Source organism: Micromys minutus, assembly GCF_963924665.1.
Source record: "Micromys minutus genome assembly, chromosome: 3".
Taxonomy (NCBI): Eukaryota; Metazoa; Chordata; class Mammalia; order Rodentia; family Muridae; genus Micromys; species Micromys minutus.
In genome coordinates, this window is record NC_137972.1 from 68,845,739 (window position 1) to 68,860,231 (window position 14,493).

At 41.5% G+C, this 14,493-nt stretch overlaps 1 protein-coding gene and 1 pseudogene across 7 annotated transcripts in view; one reads left to right on the plus strand and one right to left on the minus strand.

The window, feature by feature from the left end:
- Positions 1-12,849, minus strand: part of MEF2A (myocyte enhancer factor 2A) — a 117,828-nt gene extending 104,979 nt beyond the window's left edge. For 5 of the 6 annotated variants that reach the window (XM_080914115.1, XM_080914112.1, XM_080914116.1 and 2 more), the window contains exon 1: positions 12,720-12,826. The gene's annotated coding sequence lies outside the window, so the exon portion shown is untranslated. Of the gene's footprint in view, positions 1-12,719 lie in introns of all 6 variants that reach the window. The other variant, XM_080914113.1, reaches the window with a different exon arrangement.
- Positions 2,490-2,912, plus strand: LOC308418509 (NADH dehydrogenase [ubiquinone] 1 beta subcomplex subunit 4-like; annotated as a pseudogene). The gene has a single exon. The product of its transcript is annotated as an NADH dehydrogenase [ubiquinone] 1 beta subcomplex subunit 4-like (transcript).
- Positions 12,850-14,493: the final 1,644 nt, after the last annotated feature.

Below are 14,493 nucleotides of genomic sequence, written 5' to 3' on the forward strand. Positions count from 1 at the left end.
ACCGCACATCTTTTTTGTTTTATTGTGTTTTGTTTTTCTTTTTGAGGCAGGGTTTCTCTATGTAACAGTCCTGACTGTCCTCTGTAAACCGCCCGTTTCTGCCTATTGGGTACACGCCACCACTGTTTGGCATGATCTAGGTTAATGCCATCTTCTACAAAAAGAAGTCAAAGCTCTCTAGAAAAGATGATTCTAGGGTTGAGATGGGGAGATGTATATATGTATGTATACATGTATATGTGGATGAATAGACAGATGAACAGACAGGCAGAAATGATGAACCTGGAGTTTCTTGTAAGAAAGGCTCAAAAAGGATAGGGGGTATGTCAGAAGGACACAGGAGCAAGGGAGTAGCTTTCTAGTGGTCAAACCAGAACAATCTGAGCAACATGATCTATAGTAACATCAGTTATGACCTACAAAATAAAATGGACATCTTTGAATCTCTACTGATAAAAATTAATCAACATGGAAGTGAAGGAAAAGGAACACCTCTTCATTATAGAAGATTGTCAATTAATAAATTGCTAAGGGTCAAAAAAACTACAAAACCACCATTAGGTAAATCTACAGTGGTAAATATTGCTGTAAGTTCTGCTGATATGTGGTAAAATAAATGAATGAGAGTTTATAAAGAGATACTGGAAATTAGCAGATCAAAAATAAAAAATAAAAACAAAAACAACTCCCTGAAGATATATATCAATTATAAAGAGGAAAAACTCTGACTTAACAGAGAAGATAGCAGACACCTCCTTAATTAAGGACACAGATTAACATCAGTAATGAGACACTGACATCATATACTCCAGATACAAAACACACCTCCTGATAGAAAGCCATTACTTCATGTCACCATCACCTTCATGCTCTGTAGCAGAACAATGGGGCTGCTTTTAGGTAAATACTGGGGCTGTGCAGCTGCAAGAGCATCTCCTGCAGGAGGACCTAATTGAGGACTGCCTATGACACCAGCATTCCTGCAGGAGGACCTAACTGGGGACTGCCTGAAAGAGCAAGAATTGCTGGTGTAAATAATGCCAGCCAATCAGAAACTGCAGTTTAGAAGAGATGCTTTCTTGGAACCAATGGGGCATGGGTGGAGGGTACTAAAGGAGTTTGCAGCAGTGCTCAGATGAGCTTGCTGAAGCATTTCTCACCTGCTCCTGGAGTCTGTGTTGTTGACTCTGCGCCAACTCGATCCCAACCCCCAAGGACAGGTAGGGTCTGGTGGAGAGCTGTCCAGGGCACAGGCAACATCTGGCACCCAACATGGAGCCAAACAATGCTGGGAATCATATCTAGAGCTACACATACTGCCACAGAGCTCTAGACCAATCCCACAAGCATCACCCTTTTGACTAATTTCTTCAAGCTTAAGATGTTTTCATTTTTGTTGGAAAAAAATACAATACCTTACTTAACAAAGTTTTCCATATCTGTTTCTTATCTAACCTTGTCTTCTACTACTATTTGTACATGTCCTCTCTTCCACTTCCACTTTGTTTCTTTAAAGCAATCTGAGCTTCTGCCCCATTTTTTTTGTTTTGTTTTTCGTGAAAGATTGTCTATCTTTATTTACTTAAAACATTCACAATGAGTGGGGCCTTGTGAAATTTCCCCCTTCCATGTTAAGCATGTCTATTGGTTCTGTACTTCTTTGAGTCTTGTTTAGACAGCCATGTTGTTAAGGTATCACAGGTTTACCTTACTGATACTTCTTGGAGACACAAAGACACAGAGAATTCCTGGTCCTTGGACTCTTACAAACTTGCTGCCTACTCTTCTTAGATGTTCCCGTAGCCTTAGGAGCAGGAGTTGCACTGAAGGTTATCAATTAGGCTTCAATTCACTTATCAATTTCTTGAGGCTAAATATTCCAGGCTTTACTGAAACTTAACTAACTGCTCTTTGTATGTGTTTTTACAGCATTCCACACTGCATGTATTAAACATATCAAAATCAAGCAGCCAAAGTAGATTACAAACACATTATCTCCAACACTGTCAAGCTGACTATGAAAGCTAAGCCTTGTTCCCATGTCTTCCCAAGCACTTCACCCAATGAAACAAATAAGGTACTGAATACCAAAGTAACAAAGTAGATGGAAAAAAAAAATCTATCTTTATGATTCCTAACTCAAGAGCAAATATTCCTTGCCCCAAACATTATATCACTTAATTTTACTTCCATTAAAATGTTAATTAGGTATACCACATGTAAAAAAATTAATAGTTTTAAATGTCACCTCATTTTATAATTAAAATGACACCCACAAAAATTACCATTTGGTAAATAACAAAACATTATAAAGCACCAATGTCAAAATTATGTATTGATGTTCACTGATTACATATTTTAATCACAATCAGATATTTAAAAGCGAAAATTTTAGTTTACCGTTTAATAAAGTTTAAAACCAAATACATAAATTAGCAACTCACTTAAAAGAACAGATTCCACAAAATTAAAACATAACAGGAGCCAAGATGTCGGGTTCCAAGTATAAGCCTGCACCTCTGACCACTCTCCCCTGTACCCTCGACCCCGCTTAGTATGACATGTCTCCAGAGACCCGAAAGGTGCAGGTCAAGTACTTGAGCATAAGTGCCCGGCTTAAATGGGAGTATCTGCTTCAGTACAACAACCCCAAACACCAAACGCACATCGACGATCCTGCCTTGATTCATTGGACCTATGCAAGATCAGCAAATATTTATCCTAATTTCAGACCCACTCCCAAGAACTCACTTTTAGGAGTTGTGGCGGCATTTGGGCCCCTCATCTTCTGGTATTATGTTTTCCAAACAGACAGGGACAGAAAGGAAAGACTTAACCAGGAAGGAAAATCAAACCGAACATTTAACCTCTCCAACTAAGCTTGGCAAGAATGGCTCTGTTCTTGCATAAATAAATCTCCTATTAATTAATCAGTTAAAAAATACAACAAACATCAGAGAATTAATTTTGAGAAAAGAGACAACCCTGAATCATTAGAATATTATATTTTATAAACACATGGCTAACTACCATGTTCAAAGAATTATAAAATACACTCATTGAGCATAAAAAGACTTGTAAAATAGGATTCCTACTCTCAAGAAGCTCAAAACACAATTTGGAAAACAAGGACAACCACTGAAGAATCAAGTGCAAAGACTCATGCACTGCCTGAGATTGCTAACATTTAAAAAGACTGGATATTTAGCTTTAGTGACAGCAGGCCTGGTATGCGCATGCCCCTAAATTTGATGGAGGGAGGACTTTCTTCTCCCAAGTTTTGGGAATGTAAAGACAAATTACAATCTACCAATATAAACCTAACATTCCTTGGCTTGACAAATTAAAGAGGCCCTAAAACAATACAATTCCAAACTATCTACTGCCCAAATCTTGGTTTCTTTATACTTAAAGGGAGGGAGGAGAGGTGCTGCTGAAGAGAGGCTCTTCACTGGCTGCTCTATCAAAGGCCCTGGTACAGTTATCTGTAAGTCCAGTTCCAGGGAATCCAAGGTTCTTTTCTGGCCTCTGGGCACCAGGCACTCAAGCGATACAAAGATAAACATGCAGGCGAAACACTCATACGCACAAGATAATTTTTTAATAAAAATAATCATGTTATGGCATTCTAAAGTAGCAGCAAAAAAATCCTAAGATTAGCCCAGACTATCTTATTGTTCTACAAAATAAGGAAGCAATCAAAAAATAAATAAAACAGAACACATCAAAACAATGAGTTAAGCCTAAGAGTTAACACTGACCAAATGAGGATTAGTTTGAAACATTTTCCAAAATGAGTTAAGAACAATAATAGAGAACCCATGTGATTAAAAGAAGAACCCATGAATTCATATTGGTTGGTATCAACAAAACAGCTAAGAAATAAAATCCCTTTACAACAGAAAGGAATACCTACTGAATAATGTTTTTAAAAGGGGAGGAGTAGAAAAATACCATTTGCAATCAGTATTTGTGTACTGACTCAAGCAAGAATCATTAAGGAACACAACCATTAACTGAACATTTGGGGGTAAACTGAAACACATGCTTCAACAACAACGAGGAGCTGGTGGCATCTTTTATAATGGAAAAAACTGGCAGGTAAAATTTCCACTGAACAATCCAAGAAAACAGCATCAGCATCATCAGTCTGGCATCAAACTACCTCTAGAAGCACGTGTCATCACTTATCATGAGATTATGCCAGAAGGCCATTATCTGAATGTAATTCCCAAGATGCAAAAGAACAAATCTTAACTGACAGACAAGCCTACCAAAACAAAGGTCGTCGTACCTCTTTAATACTGCTGTTAAGGAAAGACCAAAAACGGTTGAAGAACTGTTTCAGATTTAAACAATGCAAGAGTTATAGACAACTACATGCAATACATCAGGAAAAAAGTTATTAAAAAATATTAATGGCACAACTGGAGACTATTTCAATATGAATTATATCAAATAATAATATCAAGATTAAATTACTTACAGTCACCTTTAGAGCTTATGGAAGGATGTGTCCAGTTATTAAGAGGTACTAACTAGATGAAGCATTTAGGAGGAAAGGGTCACAAGGTGCATAACTTACTCTCAAACAACTCAATAAAAATGGAAAGAAGAAAAAAGAGGGAGGGCAAAAAGAGAGAAGAGGAAAAGGAGCGCCAGGTTCCAGACATCACAGAACAGTGCATGCTAATGGCATGTTTCTTACGTGATTTCATTGTTAGCGATGTATAGTTCTGGCCAATACTATACAGGCACCTGTACATTTGGTCTTAGCTGCATTTCTCATCTTAACCAAACAAACATACATTCCCTGGAACTCACCCGAAGATGTAATTAGGGAGCTTAGAACTGTAAATAAAGTAATAATGTTTCTAGAATCTGTGGTCACTTTGCAAACACAGAGAGTGACGAAAAAGAAAGTAACCAATCAAATATGGTAAATGTTGACGCCTTATCAACATAGGAGATGTGTCTGTCACTCTTTTACTTTCTCAGAGCTGAAATGCTTTCCAAAATCATTTTTTAAGTCTTCTGTCAATACTAAAATTTTACATTTGGGGAAGTAAGCATATCTGAAAGAAAAAAAATAATAACCTTAACTACTGTTCCCTTTGTTCCCTTTCATAATTAATGTCATCAAATTAAATCTATCCAAATTAACAAGTGATCTTCAGTATCAAAACAGTATGCTAAAGTAGTACCCAATTTCCAACAGCCCACTTCTAAGTCAACTGTTCATCATGTGAATGATGTTCACTATTACAAATGATGGGTAGGTTCCTACAATTGGCCATAAGTTTCAAATTTTTCCTTAACAATATAGGTGAACTGACACTACATTTCTTGAATGCTGTGTTAAACTGGAGCCTTTCAGAAACAGCATGTGGAATTAGCTGGATAAAATGAAAGGAATGGGAGCAGGAAGAATGTTTATTAGTAAAGAACAATAAGATTCATTTCAAAAAGTACTTACTGGCAGAAACCAGACAGAGATGCCTCCTTTGGGACTATCTTAGAGTCATATAGATACAGCTGAGCATGCTAGCAGCTAACGATCAGACTGAAGGGGACCCCAATGAGGGTGTTAAAGAAAGGACCTAAGGAGCTGAAAGAGGTTGCAACCTCAAGGGAAGAACAACATTATCAACCAACCAAACCCTCCAGAACTCCCATGGACTAAAACACCAACCTTTGGGCACACATTGAGAGACTCATTGATCCAGTTGCATATGTAGCTGAAGGCAGCAGTGTCTGGCATCAATGTGAGAAGAGGCTTTTGGCCCAGGGAGGGCATGTTTTCCCAATGTAGGGGAATGCCAAGGCAATGGAGTGGAGAAGGTGATTAGGAGAAAGTGCACCTTTGTGAAGGCAAATGAAGGGGGAGGGGAAAGGGATAACATCTCAAATGTAAATAGAGAGTATCTAATAAAAATTATGAAAAAGAAAGAAAAAACAATCATACATCATGATCAAGTATGCCTTATCCCGGGGGGGGGGGGGGGGAGATTCATTTCAAAAGAGAAATAAATACAGCCTTTGGGTAGCAGGGCTACTATCACCCTAGGAGAAGGCAAACTTACTCAGGAAATGCCACTAATCTCCAAGAGTTCTCAAATTCCTTTATACTGCTGGTGAAAATATGCTAATTATTATAGAAAATGCATGTTAGGGTTTATGATCTATAAAGAAAAAATTTTTAATCTGAATTGAGAAAATAGGTTGTTGGTTATTTCAGTTGATTAAAGCAACCAAATTCCACTTCATCACTTCCTCAGAATTCACTTCTTATCAATAGGATGGTGGATACAGACCATAAGTGACCTGGTTCCTGATCTAACAGAAGAGAGTAGAATGAGTTACAATACCCCAAAACTGAAATTTAATCTGCAAGTAATATATGTATCCAGGACTTTGAAAAGCATACAAGAACAGGAGAGAAAACTCATCAAGAGAGATTAAAACCGGAATCACAGACGAGATAACATTTGAGCTAGTACTTAAAGGATAAGTAGTTCAGTTAGTCTATGAGCAAGGGAGCTTTTCAATCACTGGAGGGAAAAAAAAAAAAACGTTAACAAAGATACAGAAACGTTCATTCCAAAAGTCAACATCTTCCAAGTGCAGGCAGTGTACTGTTAATGACTGACAAGACCATCTGCCTTTGTGGAGCTCATAGTCAGATGATGGAGAAAGACCACAAATATGGAGATAACTAAACAAATCAAACTACACAAATTTAAAAGTGTTTTAAAGGAAATAATCCATGTATAAGTGTCCTTGTTGGATATTTTTTCAGGGGGGGTAAGTCAATCTGACACTGAAACAAATTTCAGCTAAGAAAAATGTCTCCATCAGATTGTCCTATGCGCAAACCTGTAAAGTATTTTCTTGATTAATGGTTAATGTAGGAGGGCCCATCCTACTTCAGGTGGTGCCACTCGTGGACAAGAGTTCCAATGTCAAGAGTTCCACTGTTGTATTAGAAAGCAGGTAGGTGCTGGCTGGTGAGATGGCTCAGCAGTTAAGAGCACTGGCTGTTCTTTAGAGGTCCTGAGTTCAATTCCCAGCAACCACATGGTAACTCACGATCATCTATAAAGAGATCTAATACCCTCTCCTGGCATGCAGGTATACATGCACACAAAGCATTCATACCTCAGATAGATAGATAGACAGACAGACAGACAGACATTTTTAAAAAGGAAAGAAGGCTGGGCCAGGCAGTGGTGGCACATGCTTTTATCCCAGCACTCAGGAAACAGGCAGGAGAATCTATTTAAGTTCGAGGGCAGCCTGATCTACAGATAGAGCTCCAGGAGACCCAGGGCTGTTACATAGTAAAACCATGTCTAAAAAGCAGGCTGAGCAAGCCAGTAAGCAGCATTCCTCCATGGCTTCTACTTCAGTTCCTGCCTCCAAATTCCTGCCTTGAGTTCCAAGCACTTGAGGGATGAAAGCTGGAGGATCAGGAACTCAATGTCATCCTCAGCTACATGACAAGTTCAAGACCAGCCTAGGTTTGTCTCAAAAATGAAGGAGCAGGAATGAAGGTAGTGGGAGAATTCACGGGAGGCTACTGAAGTAAATTACATAAAAAACAGCAATTTAGAATAAAGAAGCAATAGAAACTAAAAGATGTGCTGAAGATAAATCGTGACGAACAGGTCTTGAGGGTGGGTGAATCAGGTTTGAGAATGAAACAAGAATATTAGATTTCTGGCTTGATGAAATAATGTACTGAGGTAGGGAAGACCAACAGAAATACAAGATGGGAGAAGAAAGGAGGAAGAGATAAGGAGGAGAAAGAGGAAGGAGGAAGAGATTAAAAAGGAATAAGGAATGAGGGAGAGGAAAATCTGGCTCTATTTCAGCTATATTATGTTTGTGATTCTAAATGGATGTCTAAGTAGACAGCAAGCTCAGGAGAATTCTAAGCTAGAAAGTTAAAAAGTAGGAGTCATCACCTTGAAAACACATAGCTATTTCAGTGAAGAGCACACTGGTCTAGGCTAAAGCAGAGAAACCAAAGGTTAATGAGGTGTATCTGCAAAGTCTGAAATGGAAGGATCTTATTGGTTAAGCCATTGACTAACAACTGCAGCCACAATAGCAAACGAATATCAGTGCAGGGTAAATCGCTGCACGCTGTAAAATCAGGCAGTCTACTGTACTCACACATCTTACTGAATCCTCTCAAAACTATGGAGTCCATGTTATGATTGATACTTTACACAATGAATGAGCCTCAAACATATAGAGAACTTCTCAAAGTATACGTAAGTAGACTGCTTATTTTCACTTAACACTCTGATTTTAGAGGCCAATCTCTTAGCCTTGCCTTACAGCCCCTCAACCGAACTTTCACACACCTCCAACGTTTTTGTTTCTGTTTTTGGTTTTAAAGCAACTGGCATACAGGTGGAGAGATAGCTCTGATATTCAATGTACTTACTGCTCTTGCAGGGAAGACCTGTTCCTATTCTCAGCATCCCCATGGTGGTCTACAACCATCCTTAACATCAATTCCAGAGGATCCAACACCCTCTTCAACCTGAGGATACATGTGGTATACATACATATGCAACCAAAAAAGAGAACTGGCATATTGGTCTGAATTTTAGAAATACATTCTAATCTTACATAGTAGATAACTTCTGGGAGTAAAGACCAAAGGTAAGACAGGCAAATACAGCATTATGCAATGCCAGCTAGAGTTACTTGTTTCCAGTAAGCCCACATTACAAGTTATCTTAACAGGTCAAATAGAAAGTAGTTCTTTGCTCAAAGAATCATAACTCAAGCAAAACCCAAGTCAAAACCACATATGCACACTGCTGGTCACTAAACAACAAGGGGAAAGGACCAGCTCATATGACACAAACTCACCATCCATTACTGAAAACATTTGTCAAAGCATAAAACTTTTATGGATTTTTTTTAAATCCACGAAGTCTGTATTTTTGCTTAAAAAATAAAACTAAGATTAATTCGAAACAGCCATTAAAAGATGTGCTTGCTTTGAAAACTGGATGTGGCTGTGGTACAGAGCACCTGACTCACATTAGTGATGTAAGTTTGATCCATTTAAGAAAAGATATGCCACCTTGACTGGTATTTGCTAGCAAAGTGAATAATGTTTGATTTTCACCTATGTTAGGAAAGCGCTCTCTGCCACAGTTATCAGGCATGCATATGGTGCTTATACAAACATATATGCAAATACATAAAATAAGAATAAATATTTTAAAAAAAAAGAAGAAATGTTAGTAACTTACCTACTACCATACAACACTATATAAATAATGGCATTCCATCCCCCACACACAGTCCAATGTTTTCAGCTTAGATACGTGTGATTTTACCTTCAGTTACTATTAAGACACCCCACATTAAAATTATATGTGATACTTATCAATTAGGTTCAATTAATACAAATATTGATAAAATCTATAAAAATTAACATAAAAGTATTTATTAAATTAATGCCAATACAGATCCTAAGCTGTAATGTAATACTTTCTAATTAACAAATGAGCTTATGCTATTTAATTATAGTAAACTGGTACAGGGTGCACTTAATCATTGGTACACAGATAAAATAAATACAGACGAAGTCATTTAACTTCACAGACCAGGCAAATGAAGTATGAAAAAATTACAGATTAATTACTAATGAAAAGCAATTTCAAATATATTTATTTCAGAAAAGTTGAACAAATACTTTTTTTCTGATTCCAAATGCTAAAGAGCAATGAAGGCTGTAGGGATGATCTGAGCACTGAAACTGGGATGTTTTATCAAAATACACAGCTGAGCATTCTCCTGGACCGGGACCTTGTGTCACAGAGCATTCTCACACTAGCTTACATACAAACAAGGCACGGAAAAAGATCCATGGAAGCAGGAAAGGAGGAGGAGACTGGGTACCGTGCATTCTTGTACATCCAGGCTCATGTGGTGAGCTATGAACTCAACTCATTTAAATTCTATTTCCACAGGACAGGTGGCACAATTCTTTTCCATTTTACTGATGTTATTTCGTTAATTTTGTCAGTAGTAAAGTTAGCATCTAATCAAGATATGACTTTAAAAAAAAAATCAAACAGCCTTTCTTCAAGGTTTGCAAGTCAGAATCCTTTCATGAGATTATCTATCTTAAACATTCAATTTTCCTATTTACTCTTCTTCAACTACTTAAACTGGAAAAGAAATCATGTTTCAATTTATAAAGACCACATTTACAAGTCTTTGGTCTTGGGAAAAGGCACTAGTGATCTTTTTCAAGACACAAAGCAGTACTCTCCTTGCCCCTTCAGTGTTAAAAAGCTTAGCACTACACTTTGTAACATTCCTCTGAACCTTGAGCTTATCTTTAAAGGGGGAGTGTGATGTAAGTTTGAAATTTAAATGCCTCAGAAAACCCGTGATTTCATCACTGAGTGTTACAATAAAATCCTCTTCTTACCAGACTAAAAGATGTGAGAGGAAAACTGAGGGTTTTCAGAACAGACTGACAAGCTTGCTACTTCCCCAAAGCAAATGTGATTGTGGACCTCTCCTAAATCATAAGACAATCTACTAAGTTTTAACTACACTAGCAAACTTCACCTTCAAATATAAAGCTGTAGTGAAAAAAATAGAATAACTCAACATTTAAAAAACTTCATTTCCAATTACATTTACCAAAACCAATGTAAAGAAAAATAAAACAAAAACAAAAAAAAAAAACCTTTTGTCATTTACCTGTTGTAAAAACATAAAAACTATATAGAGAATTAAATTTTTCTCAAGACATAATTCAATTATTTTTAAGCCTCAGAAAGCTATCTCTTTGATCACTATCTAATTCTTCAATTTAAAATCTTATAGAATGAGTTAAGTGCAAGTTTACCTTCATAAAAGCCTATGATCTTATGTAGCAACAGTATGAACTGAAGGAAATGGGTAAGTACAGTTGAATTTAGACGTCACCATTCTTCACAAACACTGACTGTTTTAATACATAAGTATCTTTGGAAACCTTGTGACAAGAATTATTAATTATATAGCATGCAAATGGCCAGTTTTTGCTTTTCAAAGTGCTTTCATGATTTTAACATTATCCTCTCAACTTTTGCAACAAGAATTAAAGTAATCCCAATACAATGAAGCAACAACAAATACTAATTTTATTGTCTTATACAACATACAGATGTGTCTCCGTAAACATCCCATTTGTATAATGTTTATTATAATTTAAATCATCTTTAAGGGAGCATGTCTCTCTAAAAGTTGCCATTTACAGGAAAAAACAGAACTCTCCAAAAATATACAAAAAACAAGACGAAAGTGTATATACAAATGTCGTAACAGCACTAACAGTTACTTCAGCCTCATTTCCTAAATTCACAGGAAAAGAAATGTCATTTTAGTGTGTTAAAAAAAAAAAACAACAACAACACTACTTTGTTTACCTTTTCCTCAGACTGTCCAAGTACTGCCAAGGTAACATAGATTTAAAAACTGACAACTAGACTACTTAGCAGTTGCCAAAACAACGCAGCTGGATTCTTAAAGGGAAAGTACTCTTGTGTAATATACACCTAATTACCGCTTTAGAGAACCTCACTGTCATCCAGTAATGGATGTTACAAGAAAGACATAAGAGAAACACAGTGCGCTGCACTACAAACTTGAAAACTGTTATACAGTATTAGTTTTAAAATATGTATACAGTTGTCAACACATCACAGTAGGTCTAATTTCAATTTCTGAAGTCGCAATTTCACAGTAAACTACCATAAAGGTTAACGCGATGGTGTGTGTATTCAGTCTACACTCGGTTTCCTTCTGGATCTTGACAGGAGCTTCAGAGCTCAGGGACCTATTTAAGATCCCAGCGAGCAAGAATCTGATAGTTACACTTTCCCGGGAGTGGGAGGAAATGCTAATTCAGAAACGCTCACCTTTCCCAAACTTGTCTGCAATATCACTGATCTTTAATCCTCAAAACAGATGACATCGAACCCAAAGGCAAAGTTTCCATGTCACCCTGCGCGGCGAGATCGACCCGATTGCAAGGAGCGGGTCCCCTCAGTAGCCCCCTACTCCCAAGACCTTTCCCCGCACCCGCAGGTGCTCGAACCCGGCCACCGCCCGGGCCAGCCCCAGACACACACAACACCCTACCAGGGACATCCCCGCGGGAGTGTTCAGACCCCTACCTCCCGCTCCAGCGAACCAACCTTCCTCCCGAAGCAGAAGTGGGGGAACTTTAAGTGTGACCACAGGGCCGGACGCACCCCGCACTGGCTGTCTACCGAGCGGAGAGACCCCGAGGTTCGCGACGCTTGAAGAAATGGACCGAGTGGTTCCCGCGGCCCCCTGGGAACTCCGTCAACTTTCGGGGAGGAGAGGGGCGGTGCGGCGCCCCCCCCCCAGGTGGCGCGCTCGGGGAGGCGGCTCACGACAGCCCCCGGCGGGCCCTGGCCGCCCCGCCCGCAGCCCCCCGGGCTCGCCCTGGGGCACCCCGCCCCCACCGCGCGGGGCCGCGCCCCTCCGTTTTCCCGAGGGCTCCGCCGCCCCGCGCCCAGGCTCGCCCCGGCTCTCGGAGCCCCGCGGGCACCCCTTCCCGGCCTCGCCGCTCTCCCCCTCCCGGTTACAGAGCCCCCCCCTCCAGCGCGGCTCGACCCCCCTTCCCAGCCGCCGCCACATCCCCGCCGCCCGAGGCCCCTCACCGAGTCTCCGGTACAGCCGGCGGGCGCGCACACGCCGCAGCCCCGGCCCGGCCCGCCACAGCACTCCGCGCCGCCCGGAGCCGCCTCCTTCAGCCCGGGACTCGCCGGGACATCCGCGCACGGATCCCCACACCGGGGCTATTTTTAGGAGTCAGGCCTCGGCCAGACCGGAACTCGTTCTTCGCGGCGCGCGTGCGCACTGCGAGGACGCCTTGGTGTCCCTCCGCCGGCCTCGCCTCTCCTTTCCTCTCGGCTTCCTCTCTTTCTTCTCTCTCGAGCTCTCCTTTTAGGGTATATTTCTGATCTCGGTGGGCCCTGAAGGGTTTGTCATGGACGAGACAGGGGAATAGTCAGAGAGAGCCGCGCCTTCCGAACGGCTAGCGCTGTTCCATAGGGACATGAGGGGCGGACTATGTTTTTCCGGGTGGGTGAGGCGACAGATCACCCGGCACAGGAAGGAGATGACGGCGGCTTGGCGCCGGGGCTGCAGCTTGGAGCGCGCTTCCCTCTGAAGAACCGAGTTCTCCTGGAAGGGATACTGGTCATTTGATGAGGGCCTGGGCGTGGCGAGCCGGCGGGCGTCGCGCCCCCGCCGCCTCCTGGAGCAGCTCCGGTGACGCGGCGCGTGACGGGTCCCAGCGCTTGGTCCGCGACCACAGCCGAGGCCCGACACAGCCGGACGGCCCAGACGCCCGGTGCTGTGCTCGGGACCCAGGCCAGCTCCCCGCCCTCGTGCTCGCTCGGCCTGCCCAGACCTCGGCTCGCCACGCCCTCACTGTGGTCAGGGCCACACCTGTGTCTCAGCCTGGACAGCTGCTGGGTCACCCCCCTGGGCCAGCAGTTGGACCCTGTCCCTGGCCACTCAATCCCAGCAGGGGCTTGGAAAGCAAAGACAGCTTGAGAATGAGGCAACCTGCCTATTTGGGCTATTAAAAAACTAGCTAGTCTGGCTTTGCGGTAAACTATCTCACTTAATCCTCACATCCCAATGGCATTCACCTCACTTTCTGTTCCCATTTGACAGATAAGAACAGAAAACTAAGAACCACGCTGACCAGGCAGGGCCACACAGCGTCAGAGAAGGGCAATGAGGATGTGAATTCCTAACAGCTTGGCGAACTGATTTCCCTAAAGGAGAAACGATGTCCTCGAGACAGCACTTGTGTTTAGTTAAGTTACTGGTTTTTGTCCAGAGAGGGCTTCTGGGGGGGTGAGTCTCTGCTGGTCCTCACCCCGAAAGTGGCTACCTCTGTAGAGTTCCTTAGAACTGGATTGCTTGTGTCCAAACTCAGAGGCGCCCGTACAATGGACACAAACCCAAAAGTGTGTTTTTATTCGGGGATGAGAAACTCAGTCCTGTGTGTAGGACTTTAAAACAAGTCTTTGGGGTAGGAGAGCAGACGTGCAGAGGCTGTGTGCTGAGGAACTGGGAAGTTACAAAGGAAGCTGGAGGCTCGCTGGCTTCCTCCCTCAAGGACAACAAGGCAATATGCTGGGGAGAGTCTGACACAAAGGCAGTACAGAGATACCAGATACCAGACACTGGAAAATAAGTCCAGAGCCTCGCTGCGTTCTGGGGAGTTTGGTGGAGGGGGTTGGCGGGGAGCTGTTGTCTTACCCCCCCCCCCCAACCCCTAGCCTCTTAAGCCCTTTGAAAGCAAAAGGACTGTGCCAGACTGCAGGGAAGATTCGAAAACCCACTGAAACTGGTGTAAAGCAGCAAGGTATGCGAGAATGCATGAGTTTTAACCCACCAGAAGCCGCAGCAGCTGTA